Source organism: Phyllostomus hastatus, unplaced genomic scaffold (assembly GCF_019186645.2).
Source record: "Phyllostomus hastatus isolate PE091 unplaced genomic scaffold, TTU_PhHast_1.1 phas_contig_551, whole genome shotgun sequence".
NCBI lineage: Eukaryota > Metazoa > Chordata > Mammalia > Chiroptera > Phyllostomidae > Phyllostomus > Phyllostomus hastatus.
The window spans coordinates 2,757,236-2,770,899 of record NW_025333909.1 but is presented as its reverse complement, the minus strand read 5'-3'; the positions used below and the strand labels follow the sequence as shown (position 1 = coordinate 2,770,899).

Here is a 13,664-nt window from a genome sequence, read left to right as displayed (position 1 = left end):
AGGATCCAAATCCTTTAGTCTGGTGTTGCAAGCATCCTTTCTATGCCACTTTTACCTTTAAACTTTTATCTACCTTGTCCTCCTTGGCATACTCCAATCACAAAGCTCAAAAATGCTATGTACTTTCAAGCCTCTAGACCTTTACTCCTCCCTTTGTTTCCTTCCCTCCCCTCATTTCATTAAAATCATTTTTCACAATTCTAACTGGAATGCGAATCCCAGCTCTTTTGTGCAGCCTTCCCTGACTCCCTTTACCTCTTCCCAGATGGAAGATATCAAGCCCTCCCTTTGTGCTTCCATGAGCAGCTGTTTAGCTCACACTTCTTTTACCCTTACATTGTAATTAGTTATTTTTCTTGCACTGTAACAATAGCTTATTTCTATATGACTTTGTTTCAATGTAATATATTATATTGAAAGTTGATTTCCACCAATCCTTTAATTTTACTTTTAATAATTATAATAATTACAATTATAATTGATAGCTGCCCTACTCCCTGTGAGCTTCCTTGTGTTATTTTTCCAACCCCCTTCCTCACTCTCACTCCCTCCCCATACTTAACACGAAACCTGGAACAAAATAAGCACCCAGTAATGTGCTGCAGAGAAAGAATTCTCTAATTTTAAGTTTGTAATGATAGATCTATAAGGTGTTATATTAAAGGCAGCTATATTTCCCAAATTATCTTCCCTTCTGCCTTCACATTTCCAACCATAATCATCCATTGGGCATGATGAGTTCTCCCTTGAAAGTCATGTAATACCAGGGAAGAGGAAGGATTTTATTAATGTGTACTTTTGGTCTTTACTGTCATGTAAGTACCTGAGGTAAGGCAGATAAGCATTTTGTTGTAGATAAGGGTGGTGCAAGGATACTTCACAAAGTTGCCACTCAGATAGACTTGGGATAGGGTGGGATGTGGTGGGGGCTAAGGATAATGACTGATACAAAGGTAACAGGGGAGACAGAAACCAGAGCATACTAAGGAGACCAAGAACGGAGAGTAGAAGTAAAGAGAGATAAGAATACAAAAGGTATGAAAACTGAGGGCTGGAGGCTATAACAATTTTACCATGTGCCGAGTCACTGAGACTGTATTCTGTAGCAATCTTTTTTTTTAACATATTTTATTGATTATGCTATTACAGTTGTCCCATTTTCCCCCCTTCACTCCCCTCCACCCTATACACCCTCTCCCACCCATATTCCCCCTTTAGTCATGTCCATGTGTCATACTTACAAGTTCTTTAGCTTCTACATTTCCCATACTATTCTTACCCTCCCCCTATCTATTTTCAACCTACAATCTGTGCTACTTATTCTCTGAGAACATGATCCAGGATAGGATTGCCTTAGAGAGAGTAAACATACACTATGTGGGTGCTCTGCCTACTAACCCCATAGTGCCAAATACCCTCCACCTTTGCTTTCATACCCAACTTTATGTTTCAAGAAGTTTCCAAATACCTTCTGCTTTGTGTCTCGATTCCCTATATCACCACTGACTCCCTGTGTGACCTTGGGTTCATTCTTTCTTCTCTATGGGCTTCTGGGTCCCCATTTATAGCACAAGGGAGGTTTGATAAGATGTTTTAGAAAGGTTCAACTTGAGAACACTATGTATGTATGATTCCAAAATTTTAAGGTGTGCTTGTGAGTATATATGCATTTGTGTGAATTTGGACATACCTCTGCCCCTTGGGCTCCAGTTAACTTATAAAATGGGGGTACTTGATCCAGATAATCTCTTAAGGCCCTTCTAGTTTTTAGAGGTCATAATTCCAGAAATCTGCAGCCTAGATGACCCCAAGTCAGAACTTAAGGATCTTCCTCATATTTTTTTTGTTTTTTATCATCCTTTTATTCATTTTTTTCTGTAACCCAAGGATGCTTCCGCTCTTGCAACTCTGAGAAAGAAACAAAAATTTCCAGGCCCTGCCCCAGAGCTAGGAAGACAAATTCTTTCCTGGCCACACCACTGTCAGCTCAAAAGAATTATAAAAATGCCAGCTGCTTAGAACCGTATCTCACATTGCTAAGAGGTACCCCCCGCCACACCATTGTCTTGAGAAACTAAATTATTCTCCAAATACACTCCACTTAGGTCTATAATAAATGTGCTTTAAGTGAGAAAATTATCACCATCTGAGGCTGAAGAAAATCATTCCAATCTCTACAGGGAAGAAATGCCATCATTAACCAGAGGGCCCTGGAAAAGGAAAAAACCTTACCCTAGAGATAGAACTCAGAAAAATATAACGGCTGAGGGACTGGAGCGGGCTCACAATTTTCCCCAGCACTCTTGGGGAACACAGGCATTTAGGGCCCATTGATCCTTCAGGGGGATCATCCTACATAGCTCCCATCCCTCACACTGAGCAGCATCTCTTACAACTGAGACAAACGAGATCTCTCTTGTTTGTAAAGGTCTTTGAAAATCTTATTCCACTACTTATGCCATAATTTCAACATCTGTATGATTTTCTAAAGAACGTCAGATCTAACTATCTTTCTGAAGATATGGGGAGACTGAGGTCTAGAGAAGAAAGAGGACTTACCCAAAGTCACACAGTGAATCAATGGCAAAGCTGGAGTATTCCCAGCCTGTGAAAGAGCAGCAACCACATCGTAGTCTAATTTTGCAAATTCTCCCTACCTCATTCTTTGCCCTATAACCTAGTGCTCCAGTGTAAGTATTCCTTGTTAGAATTCTTGGTTTTCTGCAAGTACCCAATCTTTGCATAGAAGGGGAACTTTGTTCAGTCTGGTTCAAATCACTCACCAGCCATACTTGATTGTGCTCAAAACATTGGTAATCTAGCACCACAAGCTTAATACAAACCCCTGGTATTTTTTAATGATTTATCTGTGTTCCAAGCCTCTGTATCAATAATTAGGGACAGCTGCCCCATTATTTCCATAGACAGAAACTACTGTGGTTCCTGAAAGATCCACCTCTGCCCAAGAAACACCTCTAAGAATATGCTTCATGGAAAAAGAATAAAATGGAATGTGTCCTCTATGGAGATCTTGGTGACTTACCCCTCTTCCACCCTAATTTCTGTCTTCCCTCTCATAGCTAGCCCAGTGCATTCTGGCACCATACATTGTCACAAACAAGGCAGGAGTCCTGGAGATACATTTTAGGACAACATGAAAGACACATAAATTGCCATTGGCAAGTCAAAGGTACAGAGATAACATGATTTCTATTGCTGCATTCCTTATTCACCCATTCATCATTCATTCATTCATTTCTAAACAATCACCAAGTGTCTATTATCTGTCAGGCCCCATGCAAGATGCTGGGAATAAGGAAATAAGGCACAGATTGTTGCCTTCAAACAGTTAACAGATTAGTGGGAGCAGATGTGACAATGTTATAATATACAGTGATTAGTGTCAGGTCAGAGTTACAAAGTATTGAGTAAACATATTTAAATCTCTGATTTTGCTTAAGGGACTCAAGCAACACAAAAGAGATAATTTTTGAGTGATTTTGGAAAGATGAATGAGAGTTTGCTGACAAAATGGGAACAGGTGCTCCAGGCAAAGGGACTGCCATATCAAAAGCCCATGGTCAAATTATAGTAGCAAACATTTATTGAGTACCTACTATGTGTCAGATGCTTTATGTACTAACTCATTTAATCCTAACAAACCATATGAAGTAGGTAATATTGGCAGAGAGGTAAAAATGACTTGTCCAATGCTATTTTAACTATATAATAAGAAAGGTTATTGGATTTTAGAGCTGGAACTCTTAACTACTACATTTTGCCTCTTTCAGATGCTGGTGGGAAACATCTTGACTGTCATTTAAGGTTGAAGGAGTGAGGACAGAGAGGATGAAAACGGCAAGAAGCAGGTTGGAGAGATCATAGTCAAAGGGCCATGTGAACAAATATTGAGAATCCATTAGAATGGAGGAGGCATTTGCATTAGGTATGACTCTTGGTCACAAATTCAGGTCTATTTGGAATACCCCATTTATTCATCTTTATGTAATACATTATTGTCAACTCCCAGATTGGCTCCCAAACCCAGAACACTTATGCAATATCCAGAAAAGGGAGAAAAAAGGCCTATAATCTCCATTTTTATGCCACTGCTGACACCCTTGTTATCCAAGCCTAGTCAATGGGCTAAGAATGAGGCAAGATGGAAAGTAGCTAAAGAGACTGAGCCCCAGGTAACTGGTGTCTTTGGCCTTGATTTAGAAAGAGCTTGTGAGGTGCAAGAGAGATAGTATTTGAGATTTGGAAGGGAGCTAGGAGAACAGAGATGTTTCCTGAGTGGTGGTGCCAGCGATGCACCAATGAGTTGCCTCAGTGAGGATATTTGTTTTCTGGCGACAAAGCCATGCTTTGGAAATGAAATAGTACTAAGGTTTTCTTTTTTCATCATCCTTTCTGCCTTTTTCCTTTTTTCACTAGCTACTATTTGTGTGTGTATGTGTGTGTGTGTTTCTGAGTGTAATAGGAGCCACTTTCATTTGTGCTACAAAGAAGCAGAAAAAGTGTGTGGCAGACACTGCTTGTCCTTACTCAATATCAGTTCTCCCCTTCTTCCTAACAGAACTCTGATTTGGGGTAACAGAAGTGAGTCCGGCTTGAAAACAAAACAAAACTACGTCTCTCAGCTTCCTTCATCTCTCAGAGAGGTGGAAAGATAACTTAGTTCTGTAGGAGGTAGACTCAGTGGACACATAATGTTTGCTTTTTCCTGTCCTTTCTTCCCTCAATACAGACATGATGCATGATGCTACAGGAACTAACTCTCTTGTAGATAGACTCCTATACCTTGAGGATGATACCACAAGTAAGAATGGTAGAGCACAAAGACACAGTGGCCTGGATATCCAGTTGGTCTTGGACTCTAACTCTTGATTTGTTGTTATTCCAAAAAATAAACCCCTTACTTGTTTAAATCTCTGGAGTTGTTTATGTGTTTGCTTGCTTTTATTATTTGTGGCCAAATGCAATCTCAAATTGTTGTAGTTTACATACCTTCTTGAGCTGGAGTTTGAAGAGTGGTGGGGCACTGAGGAAGAGGTGATTCTGAGGGGTGACTTGTGGGCAGCCACTACTTGGCTCCTGAAGGCCTTTCTCTCCAGGCTCCTCTTTGTCCAAACGTGGAAATTTTTTGTTCTGATTATATCAGGAAGGCTGTTCCCTTACAAGGGGTAACAGTGTGAACCAGAGCCTTTGAGGGAAAGCAAAACTGAGTAGATAAAATATGGGCATCTGATACAAGCTGTGCCTTTGCTCCTACATCTCTGTCTTTTGGAACTCTTCTCTGGCAAAATCTAGGATGTTCCCTGTTCTGTTTTTTAAAAGTTACAAATGTAATGATTTAAAGACTATAAAAAGATGAAATGATAGAATTGTGCTTCTTTTACACTGGTGACAATGAGATGTTTAACTACAGCTTTCCCATGCAAACTTTAAACAATATTCATGTTGAATAAGGACGCTGACAAATAACTTACAGGTGATGAACACACAAAGTTTGACCAAAACAAAAGTTAAAAAATGTTGGAGTTATTCATATTTTAAAATCATGCTTGCTCTATTTAAAAATTAATAACTATAGAAGATCACAAATTTTATTTTCAGACATTACAGAGAAGGTGTATTCCATTTTCTATATATATTTTTTCCTTTGGCCATTGTTGTTGTCTCCATTTTCCCACCACAACTTTACCCTGCCTAACCTATAGCCACCTCCCACCCTTGATCCTACCCACCTTTGGCTTTGTCCACGGGTCCTTTATACATGTTCTTTGAAGTGTTCCCCTTCTTGCCCTCGTTATCACTCCCCCACCCCTGTTACTGTCAGTTTGTTCTTTATTTCAATGTCTCTGGTTATATTTTGCTTGCTTGTTTGTTTTGTTGATTAGGTTCCACTTATAGGTGAGATCATATGGTATTTGTCTTTCATTGCCTGGCTTATTTCACTTAGCATAATGCTCTCCATTTCCATCCATGCTCAAAGGGTAAGGATTCCTTCTTTCTTTCTGCTGTGTAGTATTCCATTGTGTAAATGTGCCACAGTTTTTTGATCCACTCATTTACTGATGGGCACTTAAGTTGCTTCCAACACTTAGCTATTATAAATTGTGCTGCTATGAACATTGGGGTGCATAGGTTCTTTTGTATTGGTGTTTCAGGATTCTTAGGATATAATCCCAGCAGTGGAATTGCTGGGTTAAAAGGCAGTTCAATTTTTAGTTTTCTGAGGAAATTCCATACTGTTTTCCACAGTGGCTGCACCAGTCTCCATTCCCACCTCCAGTGTACTATGGTTCCCTTTCTTCACAGCCTCGCCAGCACTTGTTTGTTGATTTGGTTATGATTGGCTATTCTGACCAGTGTAAAGTGGTGTCTCATTGTGGTTTTAATTTGTATCTCTCTGATAGCTAGTGATGCTGAGCATCTTTTCATATGTCTCTGAGTCCTCTGTATGTCCTCCTTGGAGAAGTGTCTGTTCAAGTCCTTTGCCCATTTTTAAATTGGATTGTTTGTCTTCCTGGAGTGGAGTTGGTTGAGTTCTTTATATATTTTGGAGATCAAACCCTTGACTGAGGCATCATTGGCAAATATATTTTCCCAAAGAGTTGGTTCCCTTTTCATTTTGCTGAGGTTTTCTTAAGCTTAGCAGAAGCTTTTTAATTTGATATGTTCCCATTTGATTTTTCTTTTCTTTATATCCCTTGCTCTAGGGGGCATATCTGTGAAAATATTGCCACATGGAATATCTGAGATATTCCTGACTATGTTCTCCTCTAGGACTTTTATAGTGGCATCACTTATATTTAACTATTTTATGTATCTTGAGTTTACTTTCATGTATGGTGTAAGTTAGGGATCGTCATTCTTTCTTTCTTTCTTTCTTTCTTTCTTTCTTTCTTTCCTTCTTTCTTTCTTTCTTTCTTCTTTCTTTCTTTTCTTTCTTTTCTTCTTTCTTTCTTGCATATACCTGTCCAGATCTCCCAATGCCATTTTTTGAAGATGCTATTTTCACTTCATTTTATGCTTCTGCCCCCTTTGTCAAATATTAATTGACCATAGAGACTTGGATTTATTTCTGGGCTCTCCATTCTGTTCCATTGATCTGTGTGTCTGTTCTTATGCCAGTACCATACTGCTTTGATTACAGTGGCCTTGTAATATAGTTTGATATCAAATATTGTGATCCCTCCTACTTTGTTCTTCTTTCTCAAGATTGCTGAGGCTATTCAGGGTCATTTATGGTTCCATATAAATTTTTGAAATGTTTGTTCCATATCTGTGAAATATGTCATTGCTATTTTAATAAGGACTGCATTGAATGTATGAACTGCTTTGGGTAGTAGGGCCATTTTGATGATGTTAATTTTTCCAATCCATGGACATGGTATATGCTTCCATTTATTTGTGTTTTCCTTAATTACTTTCATAAGTGTTGTGTATTTTTCAGGTACCAGTCCTTGGTTAGGTTTATTCCTAGGTACTTGATTTTTCTTGCTGCTATAGCAAGTGGAATTTTTTTCCAAATTTCTGTTCTGCCATTTCACTGTTGATGTACAAAAATGCCTTTGATTTCTGCAAATTGACTTTATATCCTGCTGTTTTTACAAATACACTTCTTAGGTTAAGCAGTATTTTGGTGGCGTCTATAGGGTTTTCTATCTACACTATCATGTCATCTGCACACAGTGACAGTTTTACTTCCTCCTTTCCAATTTGGATGCTTTTTATTTCTTTTTCTTGTCTGATTGCTGTGGCTACAACTTCCAATACTATGTTGAATAGAAGTGGTGAAAGCAGATATCCTCATCTTATCCCTGATCTTAGTGGGAAAGCTTTTAGTTTTTGTCCACAGAGTATGATGTCGGTTGTAGGTATCTCATATATGGCCCTGATTATGTTGAGGTATGCTCCCTCTACTCCCACTTTGCTGAGCATTTTTATCATAAATGGGTGCAGTACCTAATCAAATACTTTCTATGTATCTATTGATATGATTATGTGATTTTGTCTTTTCTTTTGTTCATGTGATGTATTACATATATTGATTTGTGCATATTATACTATCCTTGCATTCCTGCAATGAATCCCACTTCATCATGGTATATGATCTTTTTGAAGTATTCCTGGATGTGGTTTTCCAGTACTTGGTTGAGGATTTTAGTGTCTATGTTCATCAGCGATATTGCCCTGTAGTTTTCTTCTTTGTTGTGTCTTTGTCTGGTTTGGGAATCAGGATGATGTTGGCCGGGAGTCTTCCCTCTTCTTGGACTTTTTGGAATAGTCTGAGAAGTATAGGGGTTAGCTCTTTCTTAAGTGTTTTAAAAAATTCTCCTGTGAAACCATCCAGTCAATGGATTTTTTTGTGATGGGAGTTTTTTGATTGCTTGTTGATTTATTGATGACAGCCATACTGACAGGTGTGAGGTGGTAACTCATTGTGATTTTAATTTGCATTTTTCTGATATTAGTAACATTGAACATATTTTCATGTGTCTGTTGGCCATCCATATGTTCTCTTTGGAGAATTATCTATTCAAGTCCTCTGACCATTTTTTAATTGGATTGTGGTTTTTTGGTGTTGTCTGAATTCATTAAAACTTTTAAATACTAAATGCTTTTTTGGATGTATTATTAGAGAATATGTTTTTCAATATCTCTTTGTTTTATTGATGGTTTATTTTGCTGTGAAAAAACTTTAGTTTGATGTAATCCCATTTGTTTATATTTTGTTTCCCTTTTCTGAAGAGACATGTCAGAAAAAGTATTGCTATGAGAAATGTCCAAAAATTTTCTGCCTATATTTTCTTTTACTATTTTTATGGTTTTGAGTCTTACATTAAAGTCTTTAATCCATTTTTAGTATATTCTTCTATATTGTGTAACAAGGTGGTCTATTTTATTTTATTTTTTTGCAAATATCTGACCAGTTTTCCCAGCACCATTTAGACTGCCTTTAACCCATTGTATGTTTGTTTTCTGTGTTAATTATTAATTGACTATAAAAGCATGTTTTTTTTGAGAGCTCTATTTTGTTCCATTAAATTATACGTCTCTCTTTATGGCAGTACCATGCTATTTTGATTACTATTATCTTGTAGTATAGTTTGATATCAGGTAGTATGATATCTCCAACTTTATCCTTCTTTCTCAAGATTGCTTTGACTATTTGTGGCCTTTGTGGTTCCATATAAATTTTTAGATTACTTGTTCTATAAAAATGCAACTGATTTCTGATTATTTATTTAGTATCCTGCTACATTACTAATTTTATTTATCAGTCCTAGTGGTTTTAAGGGGAGATATTTAGAGTTTCTGTATAGCGTATCATGTCATTTGCAAAAAATGACAGTCATATTTTTTTCTTTCCACATTGGATACTTAATTTCTTTTTTAAAGATATTATTTATTTATTTTTAGACAGAGGGGAAGGGAGGGAGAAAGAGAAGGAGAGAAACATTAATGTGTCATTGTTTCTCGTGCACCCCCTACTGGGGACCTGGCTTGCAACTGAGGCATGTGCCCTGACTGGGAATTGAACTGGTGACTCTTTGGTTTTTCAGGCCAGTGCTCAATCCACTGAGCCACACCAGCCAGGGCCTATTTCTTTTTCTTGACTGATTTCTGTGGCTACAACTTTCTGTACTATGTTGAGTAAGAGTGGTAAAATTGGACCTCTTTGTCTTGTTCTTGATCTTCATAGAAACCCTTTGTTTTTTCTTCATTGAGTATGAAGTTAGGCGTAGGTTTGTCCTATGTGGCCTTTATTATGTTGAGATTTGTTCCCTCTATTCCCACTTGGCTGAGATTTTTTTTTAAATAATAAATGAGTGCTGGATTATGTCAAATGTTTTTAGTTCATATATTAGTATGATCATATGATTTTTATCCTTCATTTTATTCCTGTTGTGTGTTACAGTTTATTACAATATGGTGGATATTGAACCAACCTTGCATCCCAGAAATAAATGTCAGTTGATCATTGTATATGATTCTTTTAATATATTGCTAACTTGGGTTTGCAAAAATTTTGTTGCTGATTTTTACATCTGTGTTCATCAGGGATACTGGCTTATAATTTTTTTTTCTTTTTAGTGTCCTTATCTGATTTTGGAATTAGGATAATGATGGTCTTGTAAAATGAGCTTGGGAGTCTTTCCTCCTCTTGAATTTTTGGAATTGCCAAACTCTGTTTCATTTCATTTTATTTTTTATTGAATATATTGGGGTGACATTGTTTTGTAAAACCATGCAGGGTTCAAGTGTACAACTCAATAAAACACCATCTGCACAATGAATCATGTTCCCATAACTCCAAGCAAACTCTCTTTCCATCCTTCTTTCTCTCCTGCTTTGCCCACCTCCACCTACTCCTCACCCCCTTTTCCTCTGGCTATCACCACACTATTATCCATGTCTATGTATTATGTACACTATGTATGTAATACATAGCCACAGATAATACATATTATATATATAATACATATTGCTTAATCCCTTCACCTTCTTTCATCCAGTCCCCCAAATCCCTCCCCTCTGACAGCTGTCAGTCTGCTGCATGTATCCATGCCTCTTTGTCTATTTTGTTCATCAGTTTATTTTGTTCATTAGATTCCACATATAAGTGATATTATATGGTATTTGTCTTTCTCTGACTGGCTGATTTAACTTAGTATAACAGTCTCTAGGTCCATCCATGCTGTCACAAAAAATAAGCCCAATTACAACTAAAGAAATTGAAGCAGTTATCAAAAGTCCTCCAGCAAACAAAAGTACTGAACCAAATGGCTTCACAGGCAGATTTCACCAAACATTGGAAGAACTAACACTTTTCCTTCTCAAACTAATCCAAAAAATGCAAGAGGAGGGAAAACTTCCAAGCTCTTTTTACAAGGCCAGAATTATCCTTATTCCAAAACCAGATAAAGACACTACAAAGAAAAAATATAGACCAATATCCTTGATGAACATAGTTGCTAAAATCCTCAACAAAATATTAGCAGACCACATCCAGAATAGTCTATATTTTAAAGAAATATAGAGGTTCACTCCTTTTCCAGATAACAATGTACACAACTTCTATTAGTGTATATTCCTTCTTTTAAGATTCTTCTTTATACATAACATAAATCTGGAAAGTATTAGGTATGTATATTTTGTTTTTGAGAAACTTCTTTAGGTTCATTACAGTTATTGCTGCTGGATATTGTTAAGTATCATTCATCATTTGCTTCCTCCTTATATTTCTTTTTGCCTTTGTTAGACTTACTGATCTAACATGTTCTGGTTAAAATTTCAATGGATAAATTTATTGTCTCACCAGTTATAATTCTCTTATCTTCACATGCATTCTCTCCATTTTTATTGGAGATGTTGGCAGCATCAGCTAAAGAATGAGCTCCATAAAAATTCCTTTTTGTTTCATTTGTTAAAATATCTGAAACTAATTTGTATAGAGTACATTGGATAGTTTATCCGACCTTATATTCAGGAGTAGAATGGCTTTGTAAACTTGGACATCACAGATGAAACAATATTTGCTGGTCTATAGGTAGCCCATAGTATATATTTTACAGAAGTGTAAACATTCTCTTACAATTTGACATGACCAAAGTACGCTACATAAAGCACACACATTAAGTGGGACTTTAGGTCTGTGATTTTGGTTCTGGTCATTTGATGTAATTTTGCATAATAAAACATCCTGGAAAAGCAGCTGGTGAAAGGCCATTAAATATGAAAGAGATAATAAAAGTTAAAAGTCATTTAACACAAAATGAATATGCACCAAGTGGCCATCTTCAAGTGAGCTGCAGAAGCCACTGTCCATAGGCAATGAGCCTAGCCAGAGAGAAACTGCTACAGCAATACTCATTTCAGGCTGTCTTCCAAGCCCACCCACTCTTCCTCTCACCCCATGTTCCATGTGCCCATGGGAGGGAGCCTGAAGAAGGGGCACAATCATCTATCAGTATTATTCTGTGGGAATGGAAGGTGTTTTTAATACCAACCAAGACTTTCTAACCAACATCTCCCTTATCTTCCTCTCAGCCAGTTTTCTTTTTCACAAGGGAGGATATTTCCTTTGTATCAAGTCAAGAAAAAGAGAATGGAAGGCCCAATAACCTGGTTAGAAAGTGGAGGAAGTATCTAGAAGACAGAAGGAAGGCATAATAATATGAATTATGGTTGCCATGGATTAATCATGTTCTATTTCACAGCTAGTATTCTGTGAATTTTGTTATGTTCATTTATCATTAACCCTACTAAGAACACTATACCATAGGTACACTTGTTGTTTCTCCTTTACAGAAACTGACATATAGAGAGGCTTAAGAACTTTCCAAAGATCACACAATTAGGAGACTAGAAAGCTGCAGTTTAAAACAGAAGTATTACTCGAGTGTATCCTCAAAAATGTCTCCAGGTGCATATTGTCTGTCAGGGAAGTCCACACATTATAATAGATATTCAGGTTCTATTATGATCTGGCCTTAAAATACCTTTCCAACCAAAGGATGCTGGCCAGTCAGGGCTTTAAGTTCCCTTACAGACTATCTAGTCCAATATATCCATCCCCTTGTATAAATGGGGAGACTGAGATCTAAAACTCATACATTAAGTTAGCAGTGATACCAGTACTAGGGTTCAGATCTTCAGGCTCATAGTCCAGTTCTCTTTCTAGTATGCCTGACCCAAGGAAGGTACCTGAAAAATAAATAGGTAAATGAATTAATGTTACACCTGAATGGAAATAAGTGGCTCTAACAAAGTTGTGAGAATAAAGAGAAATGTTTAGAGCAGGATTATTGATCTCAGACCAAAAGATTCCTAGAAAGTAAGAACAAGGTTTTCTGGTCTCTTCCTATATACCTATCTTATTTGAATATGACCCACATACCATCAGGAACCTAGAAAATGCATAATAAATACAATGAGTGATTCTTCTCTCAAAAGATTCTAAGATTCTCTCTCCCTCTCTCTCTCTCTCTCTCTCTCTCTCTCTCTCTCTCTGTCACACACACACACACACACACACACACACACACACACACACACACACACACACACCAATCCCTCTCTTCCCAGTAAATGGGATATTATGTAAGGAAGTTGGCACAGGATGGAATATAAGAAAGAGCACAGGAACTTGAGTCATACAAATCTAGATTTGGATCCAAGCTCTGCTGTTTATAAGCCATGTGACAGACAAATCTCTTAATATTTCTGAGCCTCTGTTCCCTCTACTGTCCAATAGAATAATAAAACCTTCCCCACAGTATTGTTGAGAAAATTTAATGACATGATTTTATCAGTTAGGGTTGTGTTGAGTTTCTGTGAAAGAAATGCAAGTAAAGTGACAAATAAATAGGGACTTTTTATGTCCCAAACCAAAAGCCTGCAAGTATACTACAGAGGAGTGGGACAGGGGTTCCACAGTCATTAATGATCAGATTTTAGTGCTTTTTAGTTAGTACTATCATCCTAAGCATAATTCTCTCTTCCTTGTGCTCTCAAGTTTGCATCACTTTCTAAGCAGGAAAGGGAGAAGGGCAAAAGGCAAAGGGTGTATACCAATGGATTCCATCCATTTTCATATGGGAAAAAAATCTTCTCATTCAAGAATACTTTTCCTTATGCAGAATAGACCA

General features: G+C 37.3%; 1 pseudogene; it reads right to left on the bottom strand.

Moving 5' to 3' along the window:
- Nucleotides 1–11,113: 11,113 nt before the first annotated feature.
- LOC123824252 lies at nt 11,114–11,715 on the bottom strand (annotated as a pseudogene).
- Nucleotides 11,716–13,664: the final 1,949 nt, after the last annotated feature.